This window comes from Asparagus officinalis, chromosome 5 (genome assembly GCF_001876935.1).
Source record: "Asparagus officinalis chromosome 5, Aspof.V1, whole genome shotgun sequence".
In the NCBI taxonomy this organism is placed as follows: Eukaryota; Viridiplantae; Streptophyta; class Magnoliopsida; order Asparagales; family Asparagaceae; genus Asparagus; species Asparagus officinalis.
This window is the reverse complement of record NC_033798.1, coordinates 99517427-99527993: the sequence shown is the minus strand read 5'-3', so window position 1 is coordinate 99527993 and position 10567 is coordinate 99517427.

Sequence of the window (10567 nt, the reverse complement as noted above, 5' to 3'; positions counted from 1 at the left end):
AGGCGACATATCTACAACAAAGAGGTAATAATTTGATTACGCCGGAAATTGAGGAATAGCAAGCTAATACAAATGAAAAATGGCACTATTCTACGAAATGGGATTTATCGTTAAAAATCCGATTAAACCTACATAGTGGGCCTAATACAGAGTCAGTTTCAACCCACGATAGCTCGTGCAACAGACTATACCATAATTTCGGAATTCCAGCCAAATATCTCGGAGTTTCAGTTCAAGACATGTACGTGGCCAAAAAAGGAAACATAGACGTGCCTACAACTCATGCAATCGTGTGTACTAAAACCCTGATATGTTAGTTATCATGCATGGTTCCTGATTCAAATTATATAGCTGTTCGTAATGGAAATCAAGGCCAAGAAATTTCAGTCACAACCAAGTGCGTGACACCAAAACGCCCAAAGCCAGAGTTTCGACCAGGTTATGCATCCAAGGTAAGTCGAGGGTATCAGTCCTTATCTACAGTCAAAACCAAGGCCTCGATTCTCATCCCAAGTTTACATGCAAGTTAAATCCACCCCAAAATCAAATGCATGAAACACTCTGGATTCCTTTCAAGGCTAGATTCATTCAAACCTTCTTACATAGCCAAGCACAAATTCAAGATCAAATGCTCGGGTCTCAAATGGGATCGAACAAACCAAGAATTGGGATTCAAATGGACAACCAGACAATAACTCCTACAGGCCTGAGAGGTAGAATCAAACCAAGAACAAGTAGGACACGACCCAAAATTAGGTTCTACCAACTTTCAACCACTCAAAAAAAAAAAAAATCGGCCATACAACTGAAATGCCAAAGCATATAAACCTAAGATAAGCCTCCCTTAAATGCTTGGCTATCATTCAAGAACCTGAAATCAAACTTGGTGTTTTCCCCCCAAATCAAAAAGTCAGGGTTTCGGAAAATCAAGCATTTAAAATAAAGGAATCAAATTGAAGCCATAAGGACAGTTATTACCTGAAATCAAGAAGAAAAAGCTCGAAGGTGGTAGAAGCACAAGAATCCTCAACAATCAGCTCGAACTCAATCAAATCCAAGAGGCCAAAACCCTAACTCGGGCTTAGATTTGAGGGGATTGTCGGCGAATGTGAGACACGAGCATGATCGGCCGAGAGGAGCACTGGAATTGAAGAAAAAGAGGTGAAGGCTTTCGAAAAATCCTTTGAGCGGTCAAAAACTGTGAGGAGACAGAAGAAAAAGTTGAGTTTTAGAAACCCCAAAATTGATTAAGTTTAGGAAAGAAACCCGACCCGAACCAAGCCAAGTCAGACCGAACCAAGTCCTGAACCAACCGAAGAACTCGTGCGCTGACTCGCACACATGTGAGTCACCAAATGGTGACTCGCACCCATGCGAGTCACCAAATGGTGACTCACACGCATGTAAGCCACCATTTACTGGCTCGCACATGTGACAAGTTGTTTGGCCAATTTACGGGTATTCTAACCCATTTTCGAGTATTTTTGACGTATACGTGACTCGTATTCCTACTCCAATGAGTATATGAGTCTAAATTATTTCCTACCTTTACCGGGAAGTTTCTAGAGAATATCATTCAGAATATTCTTAAGGATAACTCGGCAAAACTCCCATGAGTATACACGTATAAACTAGTCCTCCTCACTCTAACACCTTAAGAGTTTAAACTAGGTAGACTCCAGTTAACGTACGAGTATAAACTGTGTTAACGTAGGTCAACGTACCAATGGCTTCGTCAGAACAAAACTACGAATATGAATTCCGACGAAGATGATCAGTTCAAAGTCAACTCGATGGAACGAGCTAAGTTCAGAAACTTACACACCAGACTCAGTTCAAGACTTCAACGGTCAGACGATAAACGCAGTACCGAAAGAACTTCATCTATTCGATAAAATACTGAGTAGATTGAAGACTGAAGAAGCTGAGAGCGGAAACCAATTACAGGTCTTATCATACCGATTGAAGGTTGGGCGGAAACCAATTACAGGTCTTATCATACCGATTGAAGGTTGGGCCTATCATGTCCAAAGTATTCCAGGCTCTTCTATAAAAGAAACGAGACTGAAAGAAGGTTGGGCCTATCATGTCCAAAGTATTCCAGGCTCTTCTATAAAAGAAACGAGACTGAAATACTTTGAAGGGGGTATATGTAGGCATCAAAAATTGCCTATGGATTCCCACACGCAGCTCAAGACAAAGAGAACATGATGAACGACATCGTCCGAGTCAAAGAAGTTTATCTGACGACGATGAAACGCAAGAAGCGAATCGGTAAAAGTGTATAAGTCAACAAATTAACGAAACACGCGTAAAAGGGAAAGCAAGTGAACCGAAGGAGATACAAACAACCAAAAGAATCAAAAAGACATAACAGCTGTCCAGAAGGCTCGCACCCATGCGAGTCACCAAATGGTGACTCACGTAGCTCCGAGTCACCAAATGGTGACTCACGCAGCTCCGAGTCACCATGACTATTTGGGCCTCCCAAACTCCCAAAATATAGATTTCGATGTTTTATTAGAATTCTTTCGTCCCAGGACCTCCCCAACTGTTCTGAAGCTATCCTTAAGGGCGCCTAGTGGTTATCAACTGCAGATGACGTCAAAACACTTGATCTTATCGGAAAACGCGACGACAAAATCCTATAAATAGAAGCTCAGGGTCTTCAGTTGAGAGGATATGAAATCTAAGGGCGAGGTGATGTCCACTTGAACAGTAGACCACGACATAGGAGAATTAGCAAATCTTGGCGAACTTTTTCATAAAGAAAAAAGCTTTCGAAAGATTTGAGATTCTCTCTCTCTCTTTCCTCCGGATCAAACCTGGTTTTGATCTCGAGAAGAGCCACAATCTCGCTTGGTCGTGATTGTCGCTGCTGCGATTGTTTCCTTCGTGAAACAAGAGCATAATTAAACTTATCAACCGGATCTAATCCGCGGCGATCCACGGACTAACGCGTCTCCGGCACAAAAAAAGATCCCACACAAAGCAACAGGAGATAAACTACTCCTGCGTTTTGTTTGATAAAGTTGTAATCTTTAATTTTCATTGTAAGAAGATCTTATAAAAAGATCGACTTTTCTTTCAGTTTGAACTTGTAATCGATAAATGGTGCAACAGGTTTGACAGCAATGAAAATGACAACTTTTGATGAAAACACTCTAATCTTATCTTTGTTTTTAATTAATTTTTACTGAGTATTATTTGGTTTTATTGGGCCTTAAAACCTAGTTTAAGTATAAAAATTACTCTTTTAAAGTATGTGATACAAAGATTTGATCTTTTTGTTTTAAAAGGTTATAAATGAATTCTTTGATTTGGATTCAAGCTCTGAAATAAAAATCTAACATGAGTTTTTGTTAAGATTTATTGGTTTTCATGATGTTTCTGACGAATATGAACATGTTAGGGTTTATATAATTCACCTAGATATAATAATTGAGTTTCATGTAGTTAATTGAACCCTAATCACATTAAACAAGATTTTATATTGTGTTTTATCTGAATTATATCAATTTCTAAGAGCTAGAAAACAAATTTACATATTACCCGAAACAATTTATATGAACCTGACAATTTGCCTCTACTCGGTTGATTGAAGACTGAGCGTCGGTCGACACGCATGTGCTTGTCTTGTACATGCAACCGGTCAACCGAGGTGTATTAAACAGTCGACCGATCTGTGTGAGTTTGTGATTTTGTTATTTTTTGACACGTGAGTCGATCGTGAACGAGCTATTTGGGTCCGCACTTCGAGACACGTGCTTGAACATTGGAGTGCATATAATGGGATACATTTGTACAAGAGTTTGGAGGCACATAATAAATATCTTGTTTGATCATGTAGAGTTTGACATATGCATTGCATTTCATGATTGTGTGGATGCCTGAGTGGGGTAGTTAATATTCCCGCAATGAGACTGCGGCTGGACTACACTCAAAGTGCGTCAGTTTATACTCCGCAATGAGACCGCGGCAAGACGACACTCTATGATGCATCATTCCGGGTTAGGCGGATATGCCTATACATTCCACAAGACGATTGAGTAAGGTGGTGAGAACACATGATATTGTGAGCGCCTTACAAAAGTATCGTTATTTCAGATAGAGAATTACGCTTATTGCATTCAGGCTCCCATGTCAGTTACCCGAGAGTAGGGTAATATTGAGGTTGACCTATATGACACATTCATGCGAGATTCCTTTTGCTGGATGCTTATTCTTGTGACTATGCCATCTACCCGATGGTAGTATGAGGATTTGACATGACTTATATTGGTTGAGGTTTGGAGTTGTATTGCTTTTACTTACTGTTTTATTCATAGGATTTTGAGTTGGTATTTAGCGATTCACAACTTGAGATATGGTATATATATGAGGGTTTCCTTGTTTAGATTATTTTCGCTTGATGTACTAATTCTCGTGTTGTGGATTTCTAAATATCAATTTCCGTTTAGTTCAAGATAGATGTTTATATAATTATACTATGTACTAACTTGTATTTTTATATACTCCTAACCTCTTCCCCTGGGAGCGGTGGAGATGATCTCGCTAGCGCTTTGACGCTCGTTGTTTCCCCACTTTTCAGGCAGCGAGTCAGGTGTACGGAGAGTAGCAGGTTGATGAAGATGTTGATTAGCTTCATCATTTTACATTATTAGTAGTCACTTATGCTCCATAGTAGTTTATTGATTATTTTTAGACATTTAAAGTTGTATTTCATTTTGTAAAGGCTGAGTGTCTTAGTACTATTTCACTTGACTCTATGTATTGAGATACTCCTCATTTATATCAGTTTGCCAGTTGAACTTCATTTTGTATCAGTTGGGAACATGATTATGATTGCTTGATGATCTCATCTCTATATCATGTTCATTATATTATTACATTTATCTTGCATGTTTTGTACCTACACTTGTTGTTGATTCCACTAGAGAGATATTACTGTGATGGTGAAATGTGCTGTTGCACTGTGTGGGTGCATAGTAGGTTTGACATTTCTTAGGTTCACCTTGGACCGCAGCCTTGTGTGAAACCAGGGGCATCACAGTTAGTATCAGAGCTCTAGTTCCAACATCCTTATGATCAAATTGTGTCAAGTCGTGGAGCTAGGATATAGTTTCTTAATAATCATGCATAGAGTACGCTAGGAATTCCTAGATTGAGTGGGGACGTTATATAGCTCGAAAATTATGAATTTTTTTATGATAACTATCTTACTTGATTGAAAAGTATTTGCATGAATGATATACGATACAGTTTTCCTATTTGCTATATATTATGTTATTTTTGCTTGAGGCCTCACTTACTGTGTCTTATAAGCTCTCCTTATGAAAATTATAGATGGCCAGACGTGGGCGTGGATGGAGAGGACCCCGTACCCAAAGAGCTAGGCAGGCTGAGCTAGAGCCCAAGCCGGAGCAGGCTCCACCCGAGCCACAGCAGGCTCCACAGTATTTGGTAGACCTCATAGTACCGATTGCAGCGAGATTGGCAGCACTCGAGGAGCAGATAGTGAACCAAGTTTTAGTGCTGCCACTAGCAGATACACCGACTTCTACACCACTACCACTAGCTGTTAATAGGACCACAGAGGAAGAAGTTTGGCTCAGTTTGGCTCCGTTTGGTGGAGAGATACCAGAAGATGAGGGCACCATAGTTTCATGGCACATCAGATTCACTTGCAACGCACAAGTGGAAGGAAGATGTAGGTAACATTTTTGATATGCTTAATGTGGACACCATACAGAAGGAGAGGCTAGCAGCTTTCAGCCTCAAGGGCGACACCGAAGGGTGGTACTGACTTCAGTTCACTCCAGAGCACGGGATGACGCTTAGCTGGGAAGACTTCATTTATTTATTTGATGAGCAGTATGTGTCGATAGTAATAAAAGCCAGGAAGGAGTTGGAGCTAGCCCGATTAGAGCAGGGAGATATGTCTGTAGCAGATTATGAGAACAAGTTTGTGGGATTGCTCAGGTTTACGTGCATGTGGCAGACTGGAGAGCGTCTAGCACAGATGTTTCTAATAGGACTTCGCCCGAGCTTACGCCGCTATTAAGTGTCTCGGCGTTTTCACTCAGTGCAGGAGGTTGCCGATGCCGCTATATCACAGGAGACAAAGACAGCTATGTCCCAGAAGGGTAAGGAAAGGAATGCTAAAGCAGGGCAGATAGAGGATATCGGGTAAGGTGAAAAGAGACCATATTCCGGACCTGGAGGACCCCAACAGTAAGGAAATGGTTCACAACAGCAAGGTCGTCATAAGAAGGAACCTCAACAGGATCAGAAGGCGCAGCAACGCAGGTTTCATGGCACTTGTTTTCACTATCACAAGTTTGGACACAAAGCTGCAAAGTGTCGCAGTGCGTTAGAAGGAGGCCAGCAGGGTAAGATTCATAGTCAATAGCAGCTGAACCACGGATAGGGCCGAGGCCAGGGATAACAACTAAGATTAGAGGCATTGCCAATTGTTCCGAGGATTGAGGGGCCAGCAAGATAGGTCTGTGCCATCCAGGAGATTCCTCGGGGATAGATAATCCTGTATACCGCAGATCCTTCAGCACAGTAGTCTGTAGCTTCGGGCAGAGCATATGCAGTCGTACCGCGTGATCATGATGCGAACGGAGCCGTAATGGAAGGTACGTTCCTTGTGAACTCCTTCCCCACTTGTATCTCTTTGATTCAGGAGTTCTACATTCCTTTTTATTTATTTATGTTCTCACGGATAGACTTTAGTTAGTTACACATCCCCTAGTCATTCTTTTGTCAGTTTCTATTCCTTTAGGAGATGCATCCCTATTAGAGAGTATTTGTAGGAGATATGTTATCGGCTTAGATGAGTCTAAGTTCATAGTCGATTTGATCATCCTGTGTATGTATGAATTCGATATGATTCTTGATATAAATTGGTTATCTTCCTACCACATCAGTATCGACTGTTTTGCAAAAATAGTCAGTTTGCGAGCGTCTGATATGATCGAATTAGTTGTAGCAAACTCACAAGGCAACCCGTTTACGGAGTCATTTCTGGCATATGACAAGGAGGTGTTGTTTCGAGATCAGGGTGCAGATTTGAGCGAGACTAGAGTCATCTCAGAGTATCAAAATGTCTTTCGAGATATACATGGATTGCCTCCAATGAGAGGTTGTGTTTTGCATCGAGCTGCAGTCGGACACAACACCGATCTCCCGTGCACCTTAGCGTATGGCACTTGCTGAGATGAGGGAGCTACAGATTCAGTTAGGTGAGTTTTTATCTCAGGGTTTTATTCGCCAGAGTCATTCTTCGTGGGGAGCACTAGTCCTCTTCGTGAAGAAGAAGGACAACGGTATGCATTTGTGTATAGATTATCGCGAGTTTAATAAGGTCACCATCCAGAACAGGTTCCTACTATCGAGGATTGATGACTTATTTGACCAGTTACAGGGAGCGCATTGTTTCTCAAAGATTGATCTTCATTTTGGTTATCATCAGTTGCGGGTTCGGAAGATGGATTTTCCCAAGACCGTCTTTCTGACTCGATATGGGTCTTTTGAGTTTCTTGTCATGCTATTTGGGCTAACCAATACGCCCGCGGTATTCATGGATTTGATGAACCTGGTTTTTCGTTCATACTTGGACCAATTTGTGATCGTGTTTATCGATGACATCCTCATTTATTCGAGATCGGAGGCCGAGCATGAGCAGCACCTTCGACTGGCGTTGCAGACTTTGTGGGAGCACCAGTTGTATGCTAAATTCAACAAATGTGAGTTTTGGCTATCAGAAGTTAGATTTTTGGGCCATGTTATTAACAAGGAGGGTATTGTAGTTGACCCAACAAGGTGGAGACGGTACTTAACTGGGAGCCGCCGAAGACCGTTACAAAGATTCGTAGCTTCTTAGGTTTGGCCGGCTATTACAGGAAGTTCATCCAAGATTTCTCGAAGATTGCTACCTCGCTGATACACCTTACGAAGAAGGGCGTTCAGTTTGTTTGGAGCCTGGAGTGCCAGAAGGCCTTTGAGACTTTGGAGACCAAGTTGACTACAACACCGATGTTGATCATTCCGAACAATGATAAGATGTTTGTTGTCTATACGGATGCATCTTTATCAGGTTTAGGAGGCATTTTGATGTAGACCCGGAGAGTAGTGGCTTACATCTCATGGCAGTTGATGACTCGAGCAGAACTATCTCACACATGACTTGGAGTTAGCAGCAATGGCTCGAGCAGAACTATCTCACACATGACTTGGAGTTAGCAGCAATGGTCTTCGCACTGAAGACATTGAGACACTATCTTTATAGGGTCCAGTTCGAGTTATTCACTGATCATCAGAGTCTGAAGTATCTTTTCTCCAAAAAAAAAACTCAACCAGAGGCAACGGCGATGGGTAGAGTTCATTAAAGATTACGAATTCGCGCTTCAGTACCATCCCAACCAAAGGAGACTCCCGCAAGCTCATGTAGTTAACTTTTCCAATTTGATGTGCTCGCACAACTGGCTAATATCCCAACCAGAATCACTTTATACGAGCTCCTGCGGTTGTCCAAGTCTACCCGAGAAGCTCTACAAGAAGCACTAGCTGACTCTAAAGCTTTTGCGACACATTTTCTGCCTGCTCCCGAAGAGGATACAGAAAAGAGGTGTTCTTAATGCTGCTTGACATCCAAACAACAGATCCCCTACATAACCTTCACTCCTGATGATATGCTTATCAAGAGTACAACTCGCGACCGACCTTATACTTCACTGGGTACGTCGGTTCCTCCAAAGTGGACAGAATCCAAGTGGATCTGAGGTCTGCATTGAGCATTGTTCCACGAAAGCTCATTCAGCACATGGGGATACCTCAGAGGCATTTATCTACAACAAGCACCACCATCTTTGGCTTTAACGCAACTGGTACCCGACTGTTGGGAAAGATTAGCCTTAAATGTCGTTTGATGCAGATCTGTGATGCCCCTGTTTTCACACATGGCTGCAGTCCAAGGTGAATATAGATATGTCAAACCTACCATGCACCCACACTGTGCAATAACACGTTTCACCAATCACAGTAATATCCTCTAGTGAAATAAAAAAAATATAGGTACAAAACAAGCAAAATAAGGTAAATAAATACAATAGACATGGTATAGAAGGATAAAATCTCATAAATGAAACCATGTCTCAAACGAATAAAACTGTAAACACCTGATCTCTGAAATAATGTAAAATATCTCAACATTAATCAACTAGAAATGCAACTAAGGCTCATAGCCTTTACAAAATAAAATACAACTCAAATAACTGAATGGAAACATAAATCTACTGTGGAGCCTCTACTGATAACTTATGCGATGACGACTATGCAAGAACTCTCCGAAACTTTGAGCTGCCTGAAAAGAAATACGGCTCACAAGCCTCATCGCACCCTAGTACGAGACAGACTACTAGATAAAGCATCATAAACCCGACTCAATGGCCTGTACTAATGGTATATCGACGTACTACTCCATGTAGTACTGAGCGGTGCTCATCAACGATATCCAACATGTATATAAATGTGTAATCAACATTTATCTCAAGTGTAATCAAAACAAAATTCGTCATAATCCCCTTTCGAGAGATTTGTAGTGTGCTACGACATTATTTAGGTGTACCCATGACTGTACATGTATCATCGTGCGGCTCGATCCCCGCGATCGCATTAAAAAAATGCAAGAAACAAAACTACATGTCAAAAATATCTCAGGTCGGTCGACCGGTCGACTGAACAGAGCATTGTGCACAACGTGCACACACGAATTTACTGATCGACCGCCCCTAGGGTGCCGGTCGATCGAACAGAACATTGTGCACTGCGTGCACACACATGACTTTACCGGTCGACCACCTCTAGGGCGCCGGTCGACCGACCAGAGCAAAGTCATTCTTAGGTTTTCAGGTTTGCATAATTTGCAACTAAATTTAAACACTTATTTTTAGCATCATGATACATATAACAATATTAAAACTTGAACATTAAATAACAGAAGATCACCTCTATAAAAATTAAACTTTTGATTTAATCTAATTAGGGTTAACATCCGAATTAATCAATTTCTCGAACAAAACATGAAATTTTTCCACAAGATTAACTGAATATGATAAATTCTACATAATTAACAGAGATGAAAAAAATATTTAAACATGTTTACAGAACTTAGGGATCATAAACCTAGGGTTTAAACATCTCACTTTTACATGAAAACTCAATTAATAATAAATCTAGGGTTTAAACATGTTTAGAACATGATAAACAAGTTAAAAACAAAATTAAAAGTAACCCTAATGGTCATGATCATATTACTAACATAAACAACAAGAAATAAACTTTATATCTATCATTAGATTAAGATTTAACATCAAAAACCATGTTTTTAAAGCATTGGGTTAAACTTCAACATGAGATTCATCATTATAATTAATAAAAACTTAATCTTCACTAAGGGAAGGGTTTGGAGGAAGATTATCTTGCCTCAACGCTGCTGTAAAAACTCAACGATGCAAGAAAACAAGTTCTCCCTCGCCAAAAAACGACAAACTCACCCTCT